This window comes from Stenella coeruleoalba (genome assembly GCF_951394435.1).
Source record: "Stenella coeruleoalba genome assembly, chromosome: 2".
Taxonomy (NCBI): domain Eukaryota; kingdom Metazoa; phylum Chordata; class Mammalia; order Artiodactyla; family Delphinidae; genus Stenella; species Stenella coeruleoalba.
Genome location: NC_137147.1, coordinates 151,622,647 through 151,643,287, shown reverse-complemented (window position 1 = coordinate 151,643,287; position 20,641 = coordinate 151,622,647). Strand labels below are relative to the sequence as shown.

The 20,641-nt window shown below is 39.8% G+C and overlaps 1 long non-coding RNA gene across 2 annotated transcripts in view; it reads right to left on the bottom strand.

Annotated features, from left to right (window-relative positions):
• LOC307182448 overlaps positions 1–20,236 on the bottom strand; it is a 221,520-nt gene extending 201,284 nt beyond the window's left edge. For both annotated transcript variants that reach the window (XR_013827171.1, XR_013827172.1), the window contains exons 1-2: positions 20,109–20,236; positions 19,328–19,389 (exon numbers count right to left, since the gene is read on the bottom strand). This is a non-coding gene — a long non-coding RNA (uncharacterized lncRNA). The remainder of the gene's footprint in view (positions 1–19,327; positions 19,390–20,108) is intronic.
• Between the last annotated feature and the right edge of the window lie 405 nt (positions 20,237–20,641).

Below are 20,641 nucleotides of genomic sequence, written 5' to 3'. Positions count from 1 at the left end.
GCAAGATTTATTATTTTTCCCCCTTTCCTCTTTTTGTGAGTGTGTATGTGTATGCTTCTGTGTGAGATTTTGTCTGTATAGCTTTGCTTTCACCATTTGTCCTAGGGTTCTATCCGTCCATTTTTGTTGTTGTTTTTTATTTTTTACTTTTAAAAAAAAATTTTTTTCTTAATAATTATTTTTTATTTTAATAATTTTATTTTACCTTACTTAATTTTATTTTTCTTTTTTTTTTTTTTTTTTGCGGTACGCGGGCCTCTCACTGTTGTGGCTTCTCCCGTTGCGGAGCACAGGCTCCGGAAGCGCAGGCTCAGCGGCCATGGTTCACGGGCCCAGCCGCTCCGCGGCATGTGGGATCTTCCAGGACTGGGGCACGAACCCGTGTCCCCTGCATCGGCAGGTGGACTCTCAACCACTGCGCCACCAGGGAAGCCCTATTTTTCTTTTATCCTCTTTCTTTCTTTCTATTTTCTCCCTTTTATTCTGAGCTGTGTGGATGAAAGGCTCTTGGTGCTGCAGCCAGGAGTCAGTGCTGTGCCTCTGAGGTGGGAGAGCCAACTTCAGGACACTGGTCCACAAGAGACCTCCCAGCTCCACGTAATATCAAATGGCAACAATCTCCCAGAGATCTCCATCTCAACACCAACACCCAGCTTCACTCAACGACAAGCAAGCTACAGTGCTGGACACACTATGCCAAACAACTAGCAAGACAGGAACACAACTCCATCCATTAGCAGAGAGGCTGCCTAAAATCATAATAATTCCACAGAAACCCCAAAACACACCACGAGACGTGGACTTGCCCACCAGAAAGACAATATCCTGCCTCATCCACCAGAACACAGGCACTAGTCCCCTCCACCAGGAAGCCTACACAACCCACTGAACGAACTTTAGCCACTGGCAACAGACACCAAAAACAACAGGAACTACGAACCTGAAGTCTGCAAAAAGGAGACCCCAAACACAGTAAGATAAGCAAAATGAGAAGACAGAGAAACACACAGCAGATGAAGGAGCAAGGTAAAAACCCACCAGACCTAACAAATGAAGAGGAAATAGGCAGTCTACCTGAAAAAGAATTCAGAATAATGATAGTAAAGATGATCCAAAATCTTGGAAATAGAATAGACAAAATGCAAGAAACATTTAACAAGGACATAGAAGAACTAAAAATGAAACAAGCAACGATGAACAACACAATAAATGAAATTAAAAATACTCTACAAGGGATCAATAGCAGAATAACTGAGGCAGAAGAACGGATAAGTGACCTGGAAGATAAAATAGTGGAAATAACTACTGCAGAGCAGAATAAAGAAAAAAGAATGAAAAGTACTAAGGACGGTCTCAGACACCTCTGAGACAATATTAAATGCACCAACATTCTAATTATAGGGGTTCCAGAAGAAGAAGAGAAAAAAAAAAGGGACTCAGAAAATATTTGAAGACATTAGAGTTGAAAACTTCCCTAATACGGGAAAGGAAATAGTTAATCAAGTCCAGGAAGCACAGAGTCCCATACAGGATAAATCCAAGGAGAAACACACCAAGACACATATTAATCAAACTCTCAAAAATTAAACACAAAGAAAACATATTAAAAGCAGCAAGGGAAAAACAACAAATAACACATAAGGGAATCCCCATAAGGTTAACAGCTGATCTTTCAGCAGAAACTCTGCAAACCAAAAGGGACTGGCAGGACATATTTAAAGTGATGAAGAAGAAAACCTACAACACCAAGATTACTCTACCCAGCAAGGCTCTCATTCAGATTTGATGGAGAAATTAAAACCTCTACAGACAAAAAAAAGCTGAGAGAGTTCAGCACCACCAAACCTGCTTTACAACAAATGCTAAAGGATCTTCTCTAGGCAAGAAACACAAGAGAAGGAAAAGACCTACAATAACAAACCCAAAACAATTAAGAAAATGGGAATAGGAAGTTACATATCGATAATTACCTTAAATGTAAATGGATCAAATGCTCCCACGAAAAGACAAAGACTGGCTGAATGGATACAAAAACAAGACCCATATATATGCTGTCTACAATAGACCCACTTCAGACCTAGAGACTCATACAGACTGAAAGTGAGGGGATGGAAAAAGATATTCCATGCAAATGGAAACCAAAAGAAAGCTGGAGTAGCAATTCTCATATCAGACAAAATAGACTTTAAAATAAAGAGTATTAGAAGACACAAAGAAGGACACTACATAATGATCAAGGGATCGATCCAAGAAGAAGATATAACAATTGTAAATATTTATGCACCCAACATAGGAGCACATCAATACATAAGGCAAATATTAACAGCCATAAAAGGGGAAATCGACAGTAACACAATCATAGTAGGGGATTTTAACACCCCACTTTCACCAATGGACATCATTGGATCATCCAAAAGGAAAATAAATAAGGAAACACAAGATTTAAATGTTACATTAAACAAGATGGACTTAATTGATATTTATAGGACATTCCACCTAAAAACAACAGAATACACATTTGTCTCAAGTGCTCATGGAACATTCTCCAGGATAGATCATATCTTGGGTCACAAATCAAGCCTTGGTAAACTTAAGAAAATTGAAATTATACAAAGTATCTTTCCCGACCACAATGCTATGAGACAAGATATCAATTACAGGAAAAGATCTGTAGAAAATACAAACACATGGAGGCTAAACAATACACTACTTAATAACGAAGTGATCACAGAAGAAATCAAAGAGGAAATCAAAAAATACCTAGAAACAAATGACAATGGAGACACAATGACCCAAAACCTATGGGATGCAGCAAAAGCAGTTCTAAGAGGGAAGTTTATAGCAATACAATCCTACCTTAAGAAACAGAAAACATCTAATAAACAACCTAAGCTTGCACCTAAAGCAATTAGAGAAAGAAGGAAAAAAAACCACAAAGGTAGCAGAAGGAAAGAAATCATAAAGATCAGATCACAAATAAATGAAAAAGAAATGAAGGAAACGATAGCAAAGATCAATAAAACTAAAAGCTGGTTCTTTGAGAAGTTAAACAAAATTGATAAACCATTAGCCAGACTCATCAAGAAAACAAGGGAGAAGACTCAAATCAATAGAATTAGAAATGAAAAAGGAGAAGTAACAAGTAACAATGCAGAAATACGAAAGGTCATGAGACATTATTACAAGCAACTCTATACCAATAAAATGGACAACCTGGAAGAAATGGACAAATTCTTAGAAAGGCACAACCTGCCAAGACTGAATCAGGAAGAAATAGAAAATATGAACAGACCAATCACAAGCACTGAAATTGAAACTGTGATTAAAAATCTTCCAACAAACAAAAGCCCAGGACCGGATGGCTTCACAGGCAAATTCTTTCAAACATTTAGAGAAGAGCTAACACCTATCCTTCTCAAACCCTTCCAAAATATAGCAGAGAGGGGAACACTCCCAAACTCATTCTACAAGGCCACCATCACCCTGATACCAAAACCAGACAAGGATGTCACAAAGAAAGAAAACTACAGGCCAGTATCACTGATGAACATAGATACAAAATTCCTCAACAAAATACTAGCAAACAGAATCCAACAGCACATTAAAAGGATCATATACCATGATCAAGTGGGGTTTATCCCAGGAATGGGAGGATTCTTCAATATATGCAAATCAATCAATGTGATACAATATATTAACAAATTGAAGGAGAAAAACCATATGGTCATCTCAATAGATGCAGAGAAAGCTTTTGACAACATTCAACACCCATTTATGATAAAAGCCCTCCAGAAAGTAGGCATAGAGGGAACTTTCCTCAGCATCTTAAAGGCCATATATGACAAACCCACGGCCAACATCGTCCTCAATGGTGAAACATTGAAAGCATTTCCACTAAGATCAGGAACAAGACAAGGTTGCCCACTCTCACCACTCTTATTCAACATAGTTTTGGAAGTTTTAGTGACAGCAATCAGAGAAGAAAAGCAAATAAAAGGAATCCAAATCGAAAAAGAAGTAAAGCTGTCACTGTTTGCAGATGACATGATACTGTACATAGAGAATCCTAAAGATGCTACCAGAAAACTACTAGAGCTAATCAATGAATCTGGTAAAGTAGCAGGATACAAAATTAATGCACAGAAATCTCTGGCATTCCTATACACTAATGATGAAAAATCTGAAAGTGAAATCAAGAAAATACTCCCATTTACCACTGCAACAAAAAGAATAAAATATCTAGGAATAAACCTACCTAAAGAGACAAAAGACCTGTATGCAGAAAATTATAAGAAACTCATGAAAGAAATTAAAGATGATACAAATAGATGGAGAGATATACCATGTTCTTGGATTGGAAGAATCAACATTGTCAAAATGACTCTACTACCCAAAGCAATCTAGATTCAATGCAATCCCTATTAAACTACCACTGGCATTTTTCACAGAACTAGAACAAAAAATTTCACAATTTGTATGGAAACACAAAAGACCCCGAATAGCCAAAGCAATCTTGAGAACGAAAAACGGAGCTGGAGGAATCAGGCTTCCTGACTTCAGACTATACTACAAAGCTACAGTAATCAAGACAGTATGGTACTGGCACAGAAACAGAAATATAGATCAATGGAACAGGATAGAAAGCCCAGAGATAAACCCACGCACATATGGTCACCTTATCTTTGATAAAGGAGGCTGGAATGTACAGTGGAGAAAGGACAGCCTCTTAAATAAGTGGTGGTGAGAAAACTGGACAGGTACATGTAAAAGTATGAGATTAGATCACTCCCTAACACAATACACAAAAATAAGCTCAAAACAGATTAAAGACCTAAGTGTAAGGCCAGAAACTATTAAACTCTTAGAGGAAAACATAGGCAGAACACTATGACATAAATCACAGCAAGATCCTTTTTGACCCACCTCCTAGAAAAATGGAAATAAAAACAAAAATAAACACATGAGACCTAATGAAACTTCAAAGCTTTTGCACAGCAAAGGAAACCATAACAAGACCAAAAGACAACCCTCAGAATGGGAGAAAATATTTGCAAATGAAGCAACTGACAAAGGCTTAATCTCCAAAATTTATACGCAGTTCATGCAGCTTAATAACAAAAAACAAACAACCCAATCCAAAAATGGGCAGAAGACCTAAATAGACATTTCTCCAAAGAAGATATACAGACTGCCAACAAACACATGAAAGGATGCTCAACATCACTAATCATTAGAGAAATGCAAATCAAAACTACAATGAGATATCATCTCACACCAGTCACAATGGCCATCATCAAAAAATCTAGAAACAATAAATGCTGGAGAGGGTGTGGAGAAAAGGGAACCCTCTTGCACTGCTGGTGGGGATGTGAACTGGTACAGCCACTATGGAGAACAGTATGGAGGTTCCTTAAAAAACTACAAATAGAACTACCATATGACCCAGCAATCCCACTCCTCGGGGCATATACCCTGAGAAAACCATAGTTCAAAAAGAGTCATGTACCAAAATGTTCATTGCAGCTCTACTTACAATAGCCAGGAGATGGAAACAACCTAAGTGTCCATCATTGGATGAATGGATAAAGAAGATGTGGCACATGTATACAATGGAATATTACTCAGCCATAAAAAGAAACGAAATTGAGCTATATGTAATGAGGTGGGTGGACCTAGAGTCTGTCATACAGAGTGAAGTAAGTCAGAAAGAGAAAGACAAATACCGTATGCTAACACATATATATGGAATTTAAGGGAAAAAAATGTCATGAAGAACCTAGGGGTAAGACAGGAATAGACAGAGACCTACTAGAGAATGGACTTGAGGATATGGGGAGGGGGAAGGGTGGGCTGTGACAAAGTGAGAGAGTGGCATGGACATATATACACTACCAAGCGTAAAATAGATAGCTAGTGGGAAGCAGCCGCATAGCACAGGGAGATCAGCTCAGTGCTTTGTGACCTCCTACAGGGGTGGGATAGAGAGGGTGGGAGGGAGAGAGACACAAGAGGGAAGAGATATGGGAACATATGTATATGTATAACTGATTCACTTTGTTATAAAGCAGAAATTAACACATCATTGTAAAGCAATTATACTCCAATAAAGATGTAAAAAAAAAACAGTTGATAACACTGTATCATATAACTGAAACTTGCTAAAAGAGTTGAACAACAGCAACAAAAATTTGGGAAGTAGGTAAATGCCCTTATTGTGACTAAATGTTACAAGGCACATTCTGGAGCTATTTCATAGTGTGGTTCTTTAAACTTTGGCATACAGAAACAAGCGTCAACACCAGTAGGCTACCACCAAAAATGGCTTTTGGTATCATGGAGGATGAATTAAAAGCTACCACAGAACCAGCCACAGCAGAAGCTCCCCCTGTTAGGGTTACAGGACCCACAGAGCTCATCTCTCATCTCAGATAATGAGCCACTGTGACTCTGGGAGCTCTGCCTGGTGACATCTGAGAGCAAAGGCCGTGACATCTGGCTTCCAGTGCTGCAATGTGATCTTTCTTCCTGTTTTTGCTTTTTTCTCTGTAAAAATTGACAATGAAGACCTTTTTGAGGGGGGAAATGACATAAATCATTGCAAATGGAGATAAATCAGTTAACAGACAAGAGAAGCTGATCTGGAAACCAAGAGATAATATTGTGTGTAAAATAAAGTTCATACATTCATGAAAAAAAAGAAAAAGAGTCTGGGATCAGAAGTCAGTTTCCTGGATCTGTCTTTTAACTGCTGTGTGACTTTGGGCAAGCTTTTTAACCTCTTAAGTCTCCATTTTTATCATCAAAATATGTGATAATAATAACACATACTTCATAGTATTGTAACAAATATGGTGCATGCAAAAATATGGTTTACTATAAGTAGAGTTCCTAGCAAATAATGTGTCTAGTGAATGTTCATTCTTTTCTGTCCTGCTTGTATTTGTCTTCTTTTTTCCTTTGACAGGATAAATTCCTTAAAGGAAGAAACCCTGTTTCTCTTTCCTTGATAATGATTCATTTTAACTAATAAAAATATTCACCAAAAAAGGCTGTACTCACTTTTGGTGATTCCATCCATCCCCAATTAATAATCTTCACTTACATTTTCCTAAAGATAGCATCCAGTTGTGAAGCCATTAGAAAGATGTCATGGGTTTGCAGGTTGTTACTATGCATCTGCATGTTATTTTCAGGTAATATTCTGAGCCCTATTGCTTCTTTTTCTATTTTTCTCTTTCTCTCAATCTTGCTGTTATCTTCAACCTCAATCCCCTATTCCAAAAAGTTACACTGGATATTTGCAATCAAACTCTTGTCACTGGTTTGTTGTACAGTCATCTAAAACGCAAATCACATTCCTCCATAAAACACAAATGCCTAACTGATGAAGTATAATTTAATTTCCCAAGGTAGGGGCTCCAGTCTCTCTCCCCTCCTCTACTTCCAGAAGAGTAAAAATGCTGCTCCCCTTATCAGGAGGAATGGAAACAAGCATGGCAGACACCATACTCTAGAATACTGAAGCAAGAAGGTGAGACAACAGTGCTGACATCTTGACCCTGGCCTGCAGTCCTGCTGAGTGACCTTGCCAAGACAAAGATTCTATCTTGCCCCTGTTGAAGCTATAAGAAACCATTCTATTAGCTCCATCAAATTCAGTCCATTAATTTGTCCTGCCTCCATGCCCCAGATCCATCACTAGAGGGATCACACTGTTGTAGCAAGAAAGGATCTCCCAGGACTTCCCTGGTGGTGCAGTGGTTAAAAATCCACCTGCCAGTGCAGGGGACACAGGTTCAATCCTGGTCTTGGAAGATCCCACATGCTGCAGAGCAACAAAGCTGGTGCGCCACAACTACTGAGCCTGTGTGCCCCAACTACTGAAGCCCACATACGGAGAGCCCATGCTCTACAACAAGAGAAGCCACCACAATGAAGAGCCCACACACCCCAACGAAGAGTAGACCCCGTTCACCACAACTAGAGAAAGACTGCGCTCAGCAACAAAGACACAATGCAGCCAAAAATTAGTTAATTTATTAATTTTTTTTAAAAAAAAGGAAGGAAGGATATCCCACTCACCACAGTACCACAGTGCCTATTTGCAGTATGACAATTCAGGTACCTCCTGTAGGAGGAGAATCAAGAAAGTTTTTTAAAGGAGAAGAAAAGCTAATGGAAGCCTGCACATGTCCAAAAAAGGTTCCTACATCACAGTTTGACAAATACAATACTTTGGAAAAATTATAAATTTAAGGATTCAGAAAAATAAGGACATAGTTACTTTCTAAAGAATGAAGTCACATTTGATGATCACTGGGATAATTCCAGTTTCAGTGTATTCCCTGTGGAGGAAAAATCTGGGTTCTTCAAATAGAAATGCTCCCTACATCTTCAGTATGTAAAAACTTGGGTTTGCTTGAACTTTTAAGTTTACTGTCTGCCAAAAGTTTAAGCCTGTTTTCCTACATAATCAAAACCTGGGTTACAGCTGGTATTAATAATACATCTAAGTTGGCTAAGTGCTGGTGTGGTGATTGATTCAGAACAATCTGAGCAGGAGTGCTGAACAAGGGACCCTCTCCAAATCAGTACAACCCTCAAAGCCTCCCAGTGGACCTGTGGTGAGTATTTTAATCAGTCACTTGAATGAAGACATAGGATGGCAGTGGATGAACAGGCTAACAGTCGTAATGACAAACAGGAATGGTGCTTTTGATCAAATGAAACCAGCCATGTCGCTGGCAGGGCCTTTGTACTCTGGCTGGTTGTCAGGCCTGTGCCTCTGAGGTGGGAGAGCCAAGTTCAGGACATTGATACAACAGAGAGATCCCAGCTCCACGTAGTATCAAATGGTGAAAGCCCTCCCAGAGATCTCCATCTCAATGCTAAGACCCAGCTCCACTCAACGACCAGCAAGCTACAGTGCTGGACATCCTATGCCAAACAACTAGCAAGACAGGAACACAACCTCACCAATTAGCAGAGACGCTGCCTAAAATCATAATAAGGTCAAAGACACCCTAAACACACCACTGAACACATTCCTGCCCACTAGAAAGACAAGATCCAGCCTCATCCACCAGAACACAGGCACCAGTCCCCTTCACCAGGAAGCATACACAGGTCAATGAACCAACCTTAGACACTGGGGATAGACACCAAAAACAACGGGAACTATGAACCTGCAACCTGCGAAAAGGAGACCCCGAACACAGTAAGTTAAGCAAAATGAGAAGACAGAGAAACACACAGCAGATGAAGGAGCAAGATAAAACCCCACCAGACCAAAGAAATGAAGAGGAAATAGGCACTCTACCTGAAAAAGGATTCAGAGTAATAATAATAAATATGATCCAAAATCTTGGAAATAGAATGAAGAAAATACAATAAATGTTTAACAAGGACTAGAAGAACTAAAGAGCAAACAAACAATGATGAACAACACAATAAATGAAATTTAAAATTCTCTAGAAGGAATCAACAGCAGAATAACTGAGACAGAAGAACAGATAAGTGACCTGGAAAATAAAATAGTGGAAATAACTACCACAGAGCAGAATACAGAGAAAAGAATGAAAAGAATTGAGGACAGTCACAAAGACCTCTGGGGCAACATTAAACACAGCAACATTCGAATTATAGGGGTCCCAGAAGAAGATGAGAAAAAGAAAGGGACTGAGAAAATATTTGAAGACATTATAGTTGCAAACTTCCCTAATATGGGAAGGGAAATAGTTAATCAAGTCCAGGAAGCACAGAGAGTCCCATAAAGGACATATCCAAGGAGAAACATGCCAAGACACATATTAATCAAACTATCAAAAATTAAATACAAACAAAAAATATTAAAAGCAGCAAGGGAAAAACAACAAATAAAACACAAGGGAATCCCCATAAGGTTAACAGCTGACTTTCCAGCAGAAACTCAGCAAGGCACAAGGGAGTGGCAGGACATAGTTAAAGGGAAAAAACTACAACTGAGATTACTCTACTCAGCAAGGATCTCATTCAGATTCGACGGAGAAATTAAAACTTTTACAGACAAGCAAAAGCTAAGAGAATTCAGCAGCACAAAACCAGCTTTACAATGGATGCTAAAGGAACTTCTCTAGGCAGGAAAAACAAGAGAAGGAAAAGACCTACAATAACAAACCCAGTACAGTTTAGAAAATTGTAATAGGAACATACATATCGATAATTACCTTCAATGTAAATGGATTAAAAGCTCCAACCAAAAGACATACACTGGCTGAATGGATACAAAAACAAGACCCATACATATGCTGTCTACAAGAGACCCACTTCAGACCTAGGGACGCATACAGAATGAAAGTGAGGGGATGGAAAAAGATATTCCAGGCAAATGGAAATCAAAAGAAAGCTGAAGTAGCAATTCTCCTATTAGACAAAATAGACTTTCAAACAAAGACTATTACAAGAGACAAAGAAGGACACTACATATAATGATCAAGGGATCAAACCAAGAGGAAGATATAAAAGTTGTAAATATTTATGCACACAACATAGGAGCACCTCAATACATAAGGCAAATGCTAACAGCCATAAAGGGGGAAATTGACAGTAACACAATCATAGTACGGGACTTTAACACCCCATTTTCACCAATGGACAGATGATCCAAAATAAAAATAAATAAGGAAACACAAGCTTTAAATTATACATTAAACAAGATGGATTTAATGGATATTTATAGGACATTCCATCCAAAAAACAACACAATACACTTTCTTCTCAATTGCTCATGGAACATTCTCCAGGATAGATCATATCTTGGGTCACAAATCAAGCCTTGGTAAAGTTAAGAAAACTGAAATCGTATCAAGTATCATTTCTGACCACAGTGCTATGAGACTAGATATCAGTTACAGGGGAAAATCTTTAAGAAATACAAACACATGGAGGCTAAACAATACACTCTTAATAACCAAGAGATCACTGAAAAAATCAAAGAGGAAATCAAAAAATACCTAGAAACAAATGACAGTGAAAACACGACAACCCAAAACCTATGGGATGCAGCAAAAGCAGTTCTAAGAGGGAAGTTTATAACAATACAATCCTACCTCAAGAAACAAGAAACATCTCGAATAAACAGCCTATCCTTACACCTAAAGCAATTAGAGACAGAAGAACAAAAAACCCCCAAAGCTAGCAGAAGGAAAGAAATCATAAAGATCAGATCAGAAATAAATGAAAAAGAAATGAAGGAAACAATAGCAAAGATCAAAAACTAAAACCCGGTTCTTTGAGAAGAAAAACAAAATTGATAACCCATTAGCCAGACTCATCAAGAAAAAAAGGGAGAAGACTCAAATCAATAAAATTAGAAATGAAAAAGGAGAATTAACAACTGATACTCCAGAAAGACAAAGGATCATGAGAGATTGCTACAAGCAACTCTATGCCAATAAAATGGACAACCTGGAAGAAATGGACAAATTCTTAGAAAAGCACAACCTTCTGAGACCGAACCAGGAAGAAATGGAAAAGAAAAACAGACCAATAACAAGCACTGATATTGAGACTGTGATTAAAAATCTTCCAACCAACAAAAGTCCAGGACCAGATGGCTTCACAGGCAAATTCTATCAAACATTTAGAGAAGAACTAACACCTATCCTTCTCAAACTCTTCCAAAATATAGCAGACAGAGGACCAGTCCCAAACTCATTCTACAAGGCCACCATCACCCTGATACCAAAACCAGACAAAGATGTCACAAAGAAAGAAAACTGCAGACCAATATCACTGATGAACATAGATGCAAATATCCTCAATAAAATACTAGCAAACAGAATCCAACAGCACGTTAAAAGGATCATACACCATGATCAACTGGGTTTTATCCCAGGAATGCAAGGACTTTTCAATATACACAAATCAGTCAATGTGATACATCATATTAACAAATTGAAGAATAAAAACCATATGATCATGTCAATAGATACAGAAAAAGCTTTTGACAAAATTCAACACACATTTATCATAAAAACTCTCCAGAAAGTAGGCATAGAGGGAACTTACATCAACATAATAAAGGCCATATATGACAAACCCACAGCCAACATCATTCTCAATTGTGAAAAACTGAAAGCATTTCCTCTAAGATCAGGAACAAAACAAGGTTGTCCACTCTCACCACTATTAATCAACTAGTCTTGGAAGTTTTAGCCACAGCAATCAGAGAAGAAAAAGAAATAAAAGGAATCCAAATCGGAAAAGAAGTAAAGGTGTCACTGTTTGCAGGTGATATGATACTATACATAGAGAATCCTAAAGATGCTACCAAAAACTACTAGAGCTAATCAATGACTTTGGTAAAGCATCAGGATACAAAATTAACACACAGAAATCTCTTGCATTCCTATAGAGTAATGATGAAAAATCTGAAAGAGAAATTAAAGAAACACCCCCATTTACCAATGCAACAAAAAGAATAAAATACCTAGGAATAAACCTACCTAAGGAGACAAAAGACCTGTATGCAGAAAATTATAAGACACTGATGACAGAATTAAAGATGATATAAACAGATGGGGAGATATACCATGTTCTTGGATTGGAAGAATCAACATTGTGAAAATGACTCTACTACCCAAAGCAATCTACAGATTCAGTGCAATCCCTATCAAATTACCATTGGCATTTTTCACAGAACTAGAACAAAAAATTTCACAATTTGTATGGAATCACAAAGGACCGGGAATAGCCAAAGCAATCTTGAGAAAGAAAAACGGAGCTGGAGGAATCAGATTCCCAGACTTCAGACTATACTACAAAGCTACAGCAATCAAGACAGTATGGTACTGGCACAAAAACAGAAATATAGATCAATGGAACAGGATAGAAAGCCCAGAGAGAAACCCACACACATATGGTCACCTTATCTTTGATAAAGGATGCAAGAGTATACAATGGAGAAAAGACAGCCTCTTCAATAAGTGGTGCTGGGAAAACTGGACAGGTACATGTAAAAAAATGAATTTAGAACACTCCCTAACACCATACACAAAAATAAGCTCAAAATGGATTAAAGAGCTAAATGTAAGGCCAGACACTATCAAAGTCTTAGAGGAAAACATAGGCAGAGCACTCTATGACATCAGTCACAGCAAGATCCTTTTTGACTCACCTCCTAGAGAAAGGGAAATAAAAACAAAAATAAACCAATGGGACCTAATGAAACTTCAAAGCTTTTGCACAGCAAAGGAAACCATAACAAGACGAAAAGACAACCCTCAGAATGGGAGGAAATATTTGCAAATGAAGCAACTGACAAAGGATTAATCTCCAAAATTACAAGCAGTTCATGCAACTCAATATCAAAAAACAAACAACCCAACCCAAAAATGGGCAGAAGACCTAAATAGACATTTCTCCAAAGAAGATATACAGATTGCCAACAAACACATGAAAGAATGCTCAACATCGCTAATCATTAGAGAAATGCAAATCAAAACCACAGTGAGGTATCACCTCACACCAGTCTGAATGGCCATCCTCAAAAAATCTAGAAACAATATATGCTGGAGAGGGTGTGGAGAAAAGGGAACCCTCTTGCACTGTTGGTGGGAATGTAAATTGGTACAGCCACTATGGAGAACAGTATGGAGGTTCCTTAAAAAACTACAAATAGAACTATCGTACAACCCAGCAATCCCACTACTGGGCATATATCCTGAGAAAACCATAATTCAAAAAGAGTCATGTACCACAATGTTCATTGCAGCTCTATTTACAATAGCCTGGACATGGAAGCAACCTAAGTGTCCATCGACAGATGAATGGATAAAGAAGATGTGGCACATATATACAATGGAATATTAGCCATAAAGAGAAACAAAATTGAGTTATTTGGAGTGAGGTGGATGGACCTAGGGACTGTCATACAGAGTGAAGCAAATCAGAAAGGGAAAAACAAATACCATATGCTAACACATATATATGGAATCTAAAAAAAAAACAAAAAATGGTTCTGAAGAACCTAGCAGCAGGACAGGAATAAAGACACAGACGTAGAGAATGGACTTGAGGACACAGAGAGGGGAAAGGGCAAGCTGGGACGAAGTGAGAGAGTGGCATGGACATATATACACCACCAAATGTAAAATAGATAGTGGGAAGCAGCTGCATAGCACTGGGATATCAGCTCGGTGCTTTGTGACCACCTAGAAGGATGGGATAGGGAGAGTGGGAGACGCAAGAGGGAAGAGATATGGGGATATATTTATACATATAGCTGATTCACTTTGTTTTAAAGCAGAAACTAACACACAACTGTGAAGCAAGTATACTCAAAGATGTTAAAAAAAAGATTATGTGCTAAAAGAAAAATAATAATACATCTATATTACCAATAATTGCTTCAGGTTTCATTTTGGCATTTTAAGGTTAACCATAATCCTTTGAAAAGTCCATTGTTTATTCTGTTTAAAGCTACTGTTAGAGTTAATGCACTTTCATTTTCCTACCTTCCATTCAATTAATCTGAAATCAAATATGCATTTCTTTTAATTGTGTCAACTTTTAGCTTTCATTTCATATACCAAAGTAATATGTCTGAGTGTCTAGCAGAGAGGAATAGATTTATGTATTTTGGTTACCAAATCCTATAAAAATCCTTAAAATATGCACAATTGTATCACATTTATGCAAAGGTCATATGTAAAATGGCTTCAGCCATCTGGATGAGATCTAAGAACCCACATGTAATTGAAGGTCAATGTCTCTGGCACAAATAGTAGAGGTTGCTTGTTGCTACTGTAGCTACCCAGTGGTCTCCTACTGCTCCTTTACTGCCAACAGTACTGTCACAGCTGCAACCAGCCAAAGTCTGACACACTCTGCCCAAGGGTAGGGAGTCACCACTGCCAGTACTCCAGAAAGACATGCAACTTTCAGATATCTTCTCACACTACTAGTCTCACATATTTCCCTATCATTCTGCCACTCATGACTTCCTGAGAAATGGTGAGAGCTCCTCAGAAAGACTTCTTTGTTCCCACCTTTAGCAGAAGAACTCTTGGCTCTACTCGTTTCTGATTGCACTTTCAAGGCACCTCTCCCAAGCCTTCAGGAGAAGACACCAAAGAATGAAGTTATTAGCGTTACTGCCCTCACACGACATACTCCTACAAAAATGCCAATGAATGATTCCAACCTCCTCTCCTCCTCCCAGCGTTCAGCTTTCTTAATAGAAGGACTGTTGTCAACTCCATCTAGACTGAAGGTCTCACTTCCAAAACCAAAGCATTTGTCATGTCCTCTAAATCGTCTAAGCTTCTACCAGGAGGGAAATCTCTTCTGTCTGATTCCTGCAATCAGCATCCTTCTACCCCTAACCTACAACTGCTCCCCTCAGTGTCCCAGCCTCCCCATGGCATAGGCAGATGGCTTGAGGTCACTGAGCCTGATAAACTCATGTTTTGACTGGGTCAACTCCCCTCCCAGGTCTCTAAACACAACACCTTGCTAAGCGGCTCCAGCACACTGGGTTACCCTTCCTATCTCAACCACGCACATCCTAAGACACAAGTCTTGTCGTGGGCCTACTGCATGCAGGGCAACATCCCTCCCATGCCATCTATAAACACTAACATCTGCAGCATCCATGCCTGAGACAGGCTGAGGGACCCCGCTGGTAATGAAGCCGGGGGATGCCTCAGGCTCCCGTTTCACAGCCAAAGACTAAGGTCACAACAGGCTTTCTATGGCCACCTTTCTACTATGTGGGCCAGACCACACATCAGACTCTGACACAACTAGCACCAGTGGTTATTAGTTAAAATGTGCATCCAAAACAGAATTCTACTGAGAATGAGAATTCAGGCTTTAATAGATTACACCACATCTCGATCATACGTAATCCATAGAGTGAGGTCCCCTGTGTGTATCAATCTAACCAACAGTGATTTGATTGCCTATAGAATACATCACTCTGTGAAGTGCAATTAGGGATGTCTTTGAAAATTCATTATAAAACAACCTGTATTAAGGCTTTTATTGCTAGAGAGTTGCAACATGTTAGATTTTCAGAGGAAAGTGAAGATGTGCTTTAGAAATGGGGGAAATTTATGAAGATTCCTAAGCTTAACACTACTTTACTCCCTCTACCCATTTCTTACTATCTCAGGAGAAAAGAACAATTTATCTTTCCTTGACTCTCTCTATTCATTTAATGTTACATAAATTATCTTTCTTAAAAGTATTTCACTGGTACACTCTGAGGTAAATTCTCAAAAACAAACAAATTTTACTCTACATTTCTTATTTGCTTCCCCCTGTCTCCTTCCTTGTTCCTGCTGGCTCCTCTAGGGGACAAATTTACCTTTTCTCAACCTTCTCTTTTATGGATATTCTCTACCTCTTTTCCAGCTGGCTCGCCCTAACCAACACACCTGCCACTAGTTTCACATGAGTAAATTACCATAACCATCCTGGTTTAAGTCACATGACTCTTTTCAAAATAAATCATTCAAGATAAATTATTATCCCTAAAGAGAGCCCAAGGATCTACTGAAGTAATTTTGGTGAGGCTTTACAAAATTTTAATTGTGTCAAAACAGCTGAGATTGATTTAATTTTAAGTGCAGATTAATTCAGAGGGAAGAGTTTGAGCATTCCCTGCTTAAGAGCACTTTTAAATCGCTGTCACAAATTTGAAAGTCCTGAGATAATTACTTTTTTGCTTTTCTTTGATAATATATGAGTTGTTTTTATGAGATGCTCTAGACCTGTGGCAGTGAAAATCACCTATTTGCCCAGCCAGCTGTGACAGTGATACAGTGATCTGAAGAGAGAAATGTGAAACAATTTCAGAAGACCACAAATACTAGAGGCCTGAAAAATCTAATGGGGAGAGGTGTATGGAGTGAAAAGCGAGAGAGCTCCCAGGGCTAGAGTAAAGAGGTTAGGCCATGTGCCCATAGCAGCTGCCCTGTGGTAAGGAGCCAAGAGGAGCCCCTGAAGATGCCTTCCAAACTCAGCCAACCCCCACTGACCCGGCTTCCTCCCTCTTCCACCTTCCTCCTAACTTTCTCCAACTGAGGCCTCTGGAGAACGGAGAGGAGATAAGGCAACAGACAAGAGTCTATCGTGGTATCCGAGAATTCAAGGGAAGGAACAGCAGAACGTAAGCTTACCAATCAGTTCCCCCAGAGAAGAAACAAACCACCCACTCCAACTTCTAAAGGAAAATAGGAAGGAAGGAAGGAATTCAGCGAGGGAGGGGGGGGGGGAGAAAGGGAATCAGAATCCCGGAGGGAAATACAAAATGTTCCTTAGAAACCAGATATTGCATCTTCAGCATTTCTTTTATTTCAACTGTCTTCTACAAAGTTATTACTTCCCAAACCACCAATCTTTGGGTAATTTAAGTACTTTACCATGGCCCGCAGGCAAACTGAAATATATCAGGAAAAGGAAGAATGTGTTAGGTCCTCTAAGCTCTTTGTAAGGGATAAACAGCCAATGTTGAAAACTTTCATTGCATAGAATTCAGACCTAAAGATATAGCTGATGAATTTTTCCATCTTCATTTTTTAAAATTCCATTGTGCTTCTAACAGAATTAGTGAGATAAAAAATGCTGTGTTCATTTACTCCCTCCCCACCCCACCCCACGCCCCCCAATCTAAAGGCTGGTATACAGACTTCTCCACCCCTTCCAAAGTTATCACAAATAGCCCAGTGCCCTCTATTGGCCTTCCTGACACACTGCTTCTCTATGGCCTCTGCAGCTACCTGGGTTGTTTTTAAACATTCTGCAGCCACAGCTCCGCAGATAAATTAGTGGCTTAAGAAAAGTGCTGTTTGGATTGAACACAAATCATCTGACAAACAAAAGAAGAAATAGGTATGATGGACTCTGAAATCAAGCAGTAAAATTAATTACGGCGGGTCAACAGTTATGTCACTTTCCTCTTTCAAGAAAAGATTTAATTTGACTTTTCTTAAAAACAGCTTTGTTATATTGCTGAATTACCACTGAGTGTGGCTTTACCTGACTGGCTTCAGAAGCAGACAATGAACTGAATCAAATCTACTCAAAGTGACCCAGCAAGCAGGGGAGTGATGGGAGACCATCATGCTAGCCCATAAGGGCTGAGGGAGGAGGGGGGCTAAGCTCCTTCAGGCTTACATCATCTTAGACCAAGTTGGGAATGGGCTTAGGGAGTCAGATGCTATGAGGAGAAGAAGTTCCTTGAGGAGGACAAATTGGGCATGTTCAGAAAGCAACCCTTTCAAACTCCTAGAGAACCATTTCTTGACAGGAACATTTAACCCTACAGTCCTTCATCCAATTGTTGTTTTTTATTTTTAATGACACTATAAGGTGACCCTTATTGATGGATTTTTCTTTTTTGCATTAGAAGACTTTGCCCTCCATACAAAAGTTTATTTTACCCTCCTGTGTGAAAAAATCAAAACTTCCAAATTAGCTGGAAACGAACAAACAAAAAAAACTAGCAAATAAGCCAAGAATAATTTCAATCTGGGACCTGTGAGGTCTCCATGTAAAACAGAGAAGGGACATCACCACAGCCCCCAGCCCCATTCTGACTGATCTGTTCCTGAGGCTAGAGACCTCATAGGTGACATTGCCTTGCAACACAAGATGGATATCAGCAAATAGCTACTCTTGCAACTAAAATAGTGAATTTCGTTCCTGCCTCAGTACTGTTGAATCATTTGTGTGCCAGGCATCGGACAGGGGTTGGAGGAACAGAAATAAATAAAACACAGTCTCTACCCACAAGGATTTCAGTCAAGCAGGATACAAAGACAAGTGAATATAATTAGAACCTAACACTGTAAACTCCACGATAAAAGTATACACAAAGTGGAAGCAAAAAAGAGATGGTTCTAGCAGGAAAGATCCATGATTCCAAATCACAGTTTGTATTGTACCCCCAAATGCATCACTTTCATTCAGTGAGGACTCAGGAACCGCCTGAATTCTTTCATACCCTTCTGATGCATGGTTGCAAAGCAAAGCTGGTGATAAATATATTAAGTGAAGTGTGATTTACTCATATCAGAGAAGCATCAAACATAAACAACAAGCTACTCAAAAACACAGAAGAAACACATTCAAGGAGAGGATGGCAGGCTTGTCCGACAGAGAGAAGGTCAGGGAACATTCCGACTGAAAGGATTGCTGGATTTAGCAGTAAAAAGTCACTGGTGAGTTCAAGACAAGCCTCTTCAATAGAGTGATGAATACAAGAAGCCAGGCTCAAAGAAAATGTGTTTAAAAAGGAAAGAAACACCGTGGGCACAGATGCTCTTGTAGGAGCAGTTACCTTAAGTGAATGCCTTTGGAGACAGCACAGTGGGAAATTTTCCTCAGGGACAAGAGTCTTTCCTGTGGGGGAGAAGATGAGAGTGTTGGCGCTCCAGTCATAGAGACCTGGGTTCAAATTCCAGCTGTGCCACTTAAAGTAATTTGCCACTCCAAACCTCTGTCAGATGGGATCATCAGAGCACCTATCTCATAGAAAAAGTACCTGGCACAGAGTAAACACTCACTGTGGAAAGTGGGAAGGAGTCAGAGAAACCCCCCTATTCCTTGAATTCTAAGACTCCTATTTTAACATATCTGAAATCAGCATGCATCATAGTTTGTCAGTATTTTCCCTTCTTAGCAGCACATAAAATAATGACTCATCTAACAATCAATGACAACTTGGATTTAATGAGAGAATTAGTCCCTAACCCTGGAGCAGTTGAGTAACTGACCTAGCTTTATGCAAATTGGGTTATGAAGAAATGTTAAAGGGAACATTTCGCTTAAATTCACAAGGGTTTCAAAACATCTTCTGGACCCTTGCTACTTGTAATATGGCCCACAAACCAGCAGTGGCAACATCACCTGGGATCTTGTTAGAAATGCAGAATCTCAGCCTCCTCCCCAGACATATCAAATAAGAATCCTTATTTTAACAAGGGCCCTAGGTAATTTGTGTGTACAGTAAAGTTTTTAAAGCACTGTTCTAGCATTTTTTAAATTCGTTTTAAGTTGGAGCTATTGGTATAATTGGACACTGAATGCATTTTCTTAACTTATTTTCCTTCCGTACTCACCAAAATTTTATTCTTTCATTAAAAATATAAAAGAGAAGTGCCAAGTCAGTTCCGGCAGAGAGCGCGGTAAGAAGCGGATTGCGGCCTTCTAGCCCGGGGCCCTCCAGGCCCTCCGGCCTGTGGTCGGCAGGTGAACTGGGGGGCCCCCGGGACAAGCTCAGGCTGTGTCTTACCGAGCCCCAGAGCCCTCGCCGCAGCCGCCCACTGGCAGGGCCCGAGCCTGGAAGCAGCAACGAACTGCTCCCCCACCCCCACCTCCGCGACCTAATGGCGGCGGCCCCTCGGAGCCCAGATCCCGCCCACCGCCGCGTCTCTTGACCCCACGCTGCAGGGGTTAGGCGAAGCCTCCGGCAGGCCACCGAGGACGTGGCGCCTTTGGGCGTCGGGCGTGGCAGGGCGAGAAGAATGGCGGCCACTGGAACGCTGCGGAGGGCCGTTAGAGCCTCGAAGGCCCGGGAAGGGGACTCTACGTGGACGCCAGCTCAGCCACCCTTAAGCCTTGGAGCCCGCGCGGATCCGGGACCTGAGGTGAC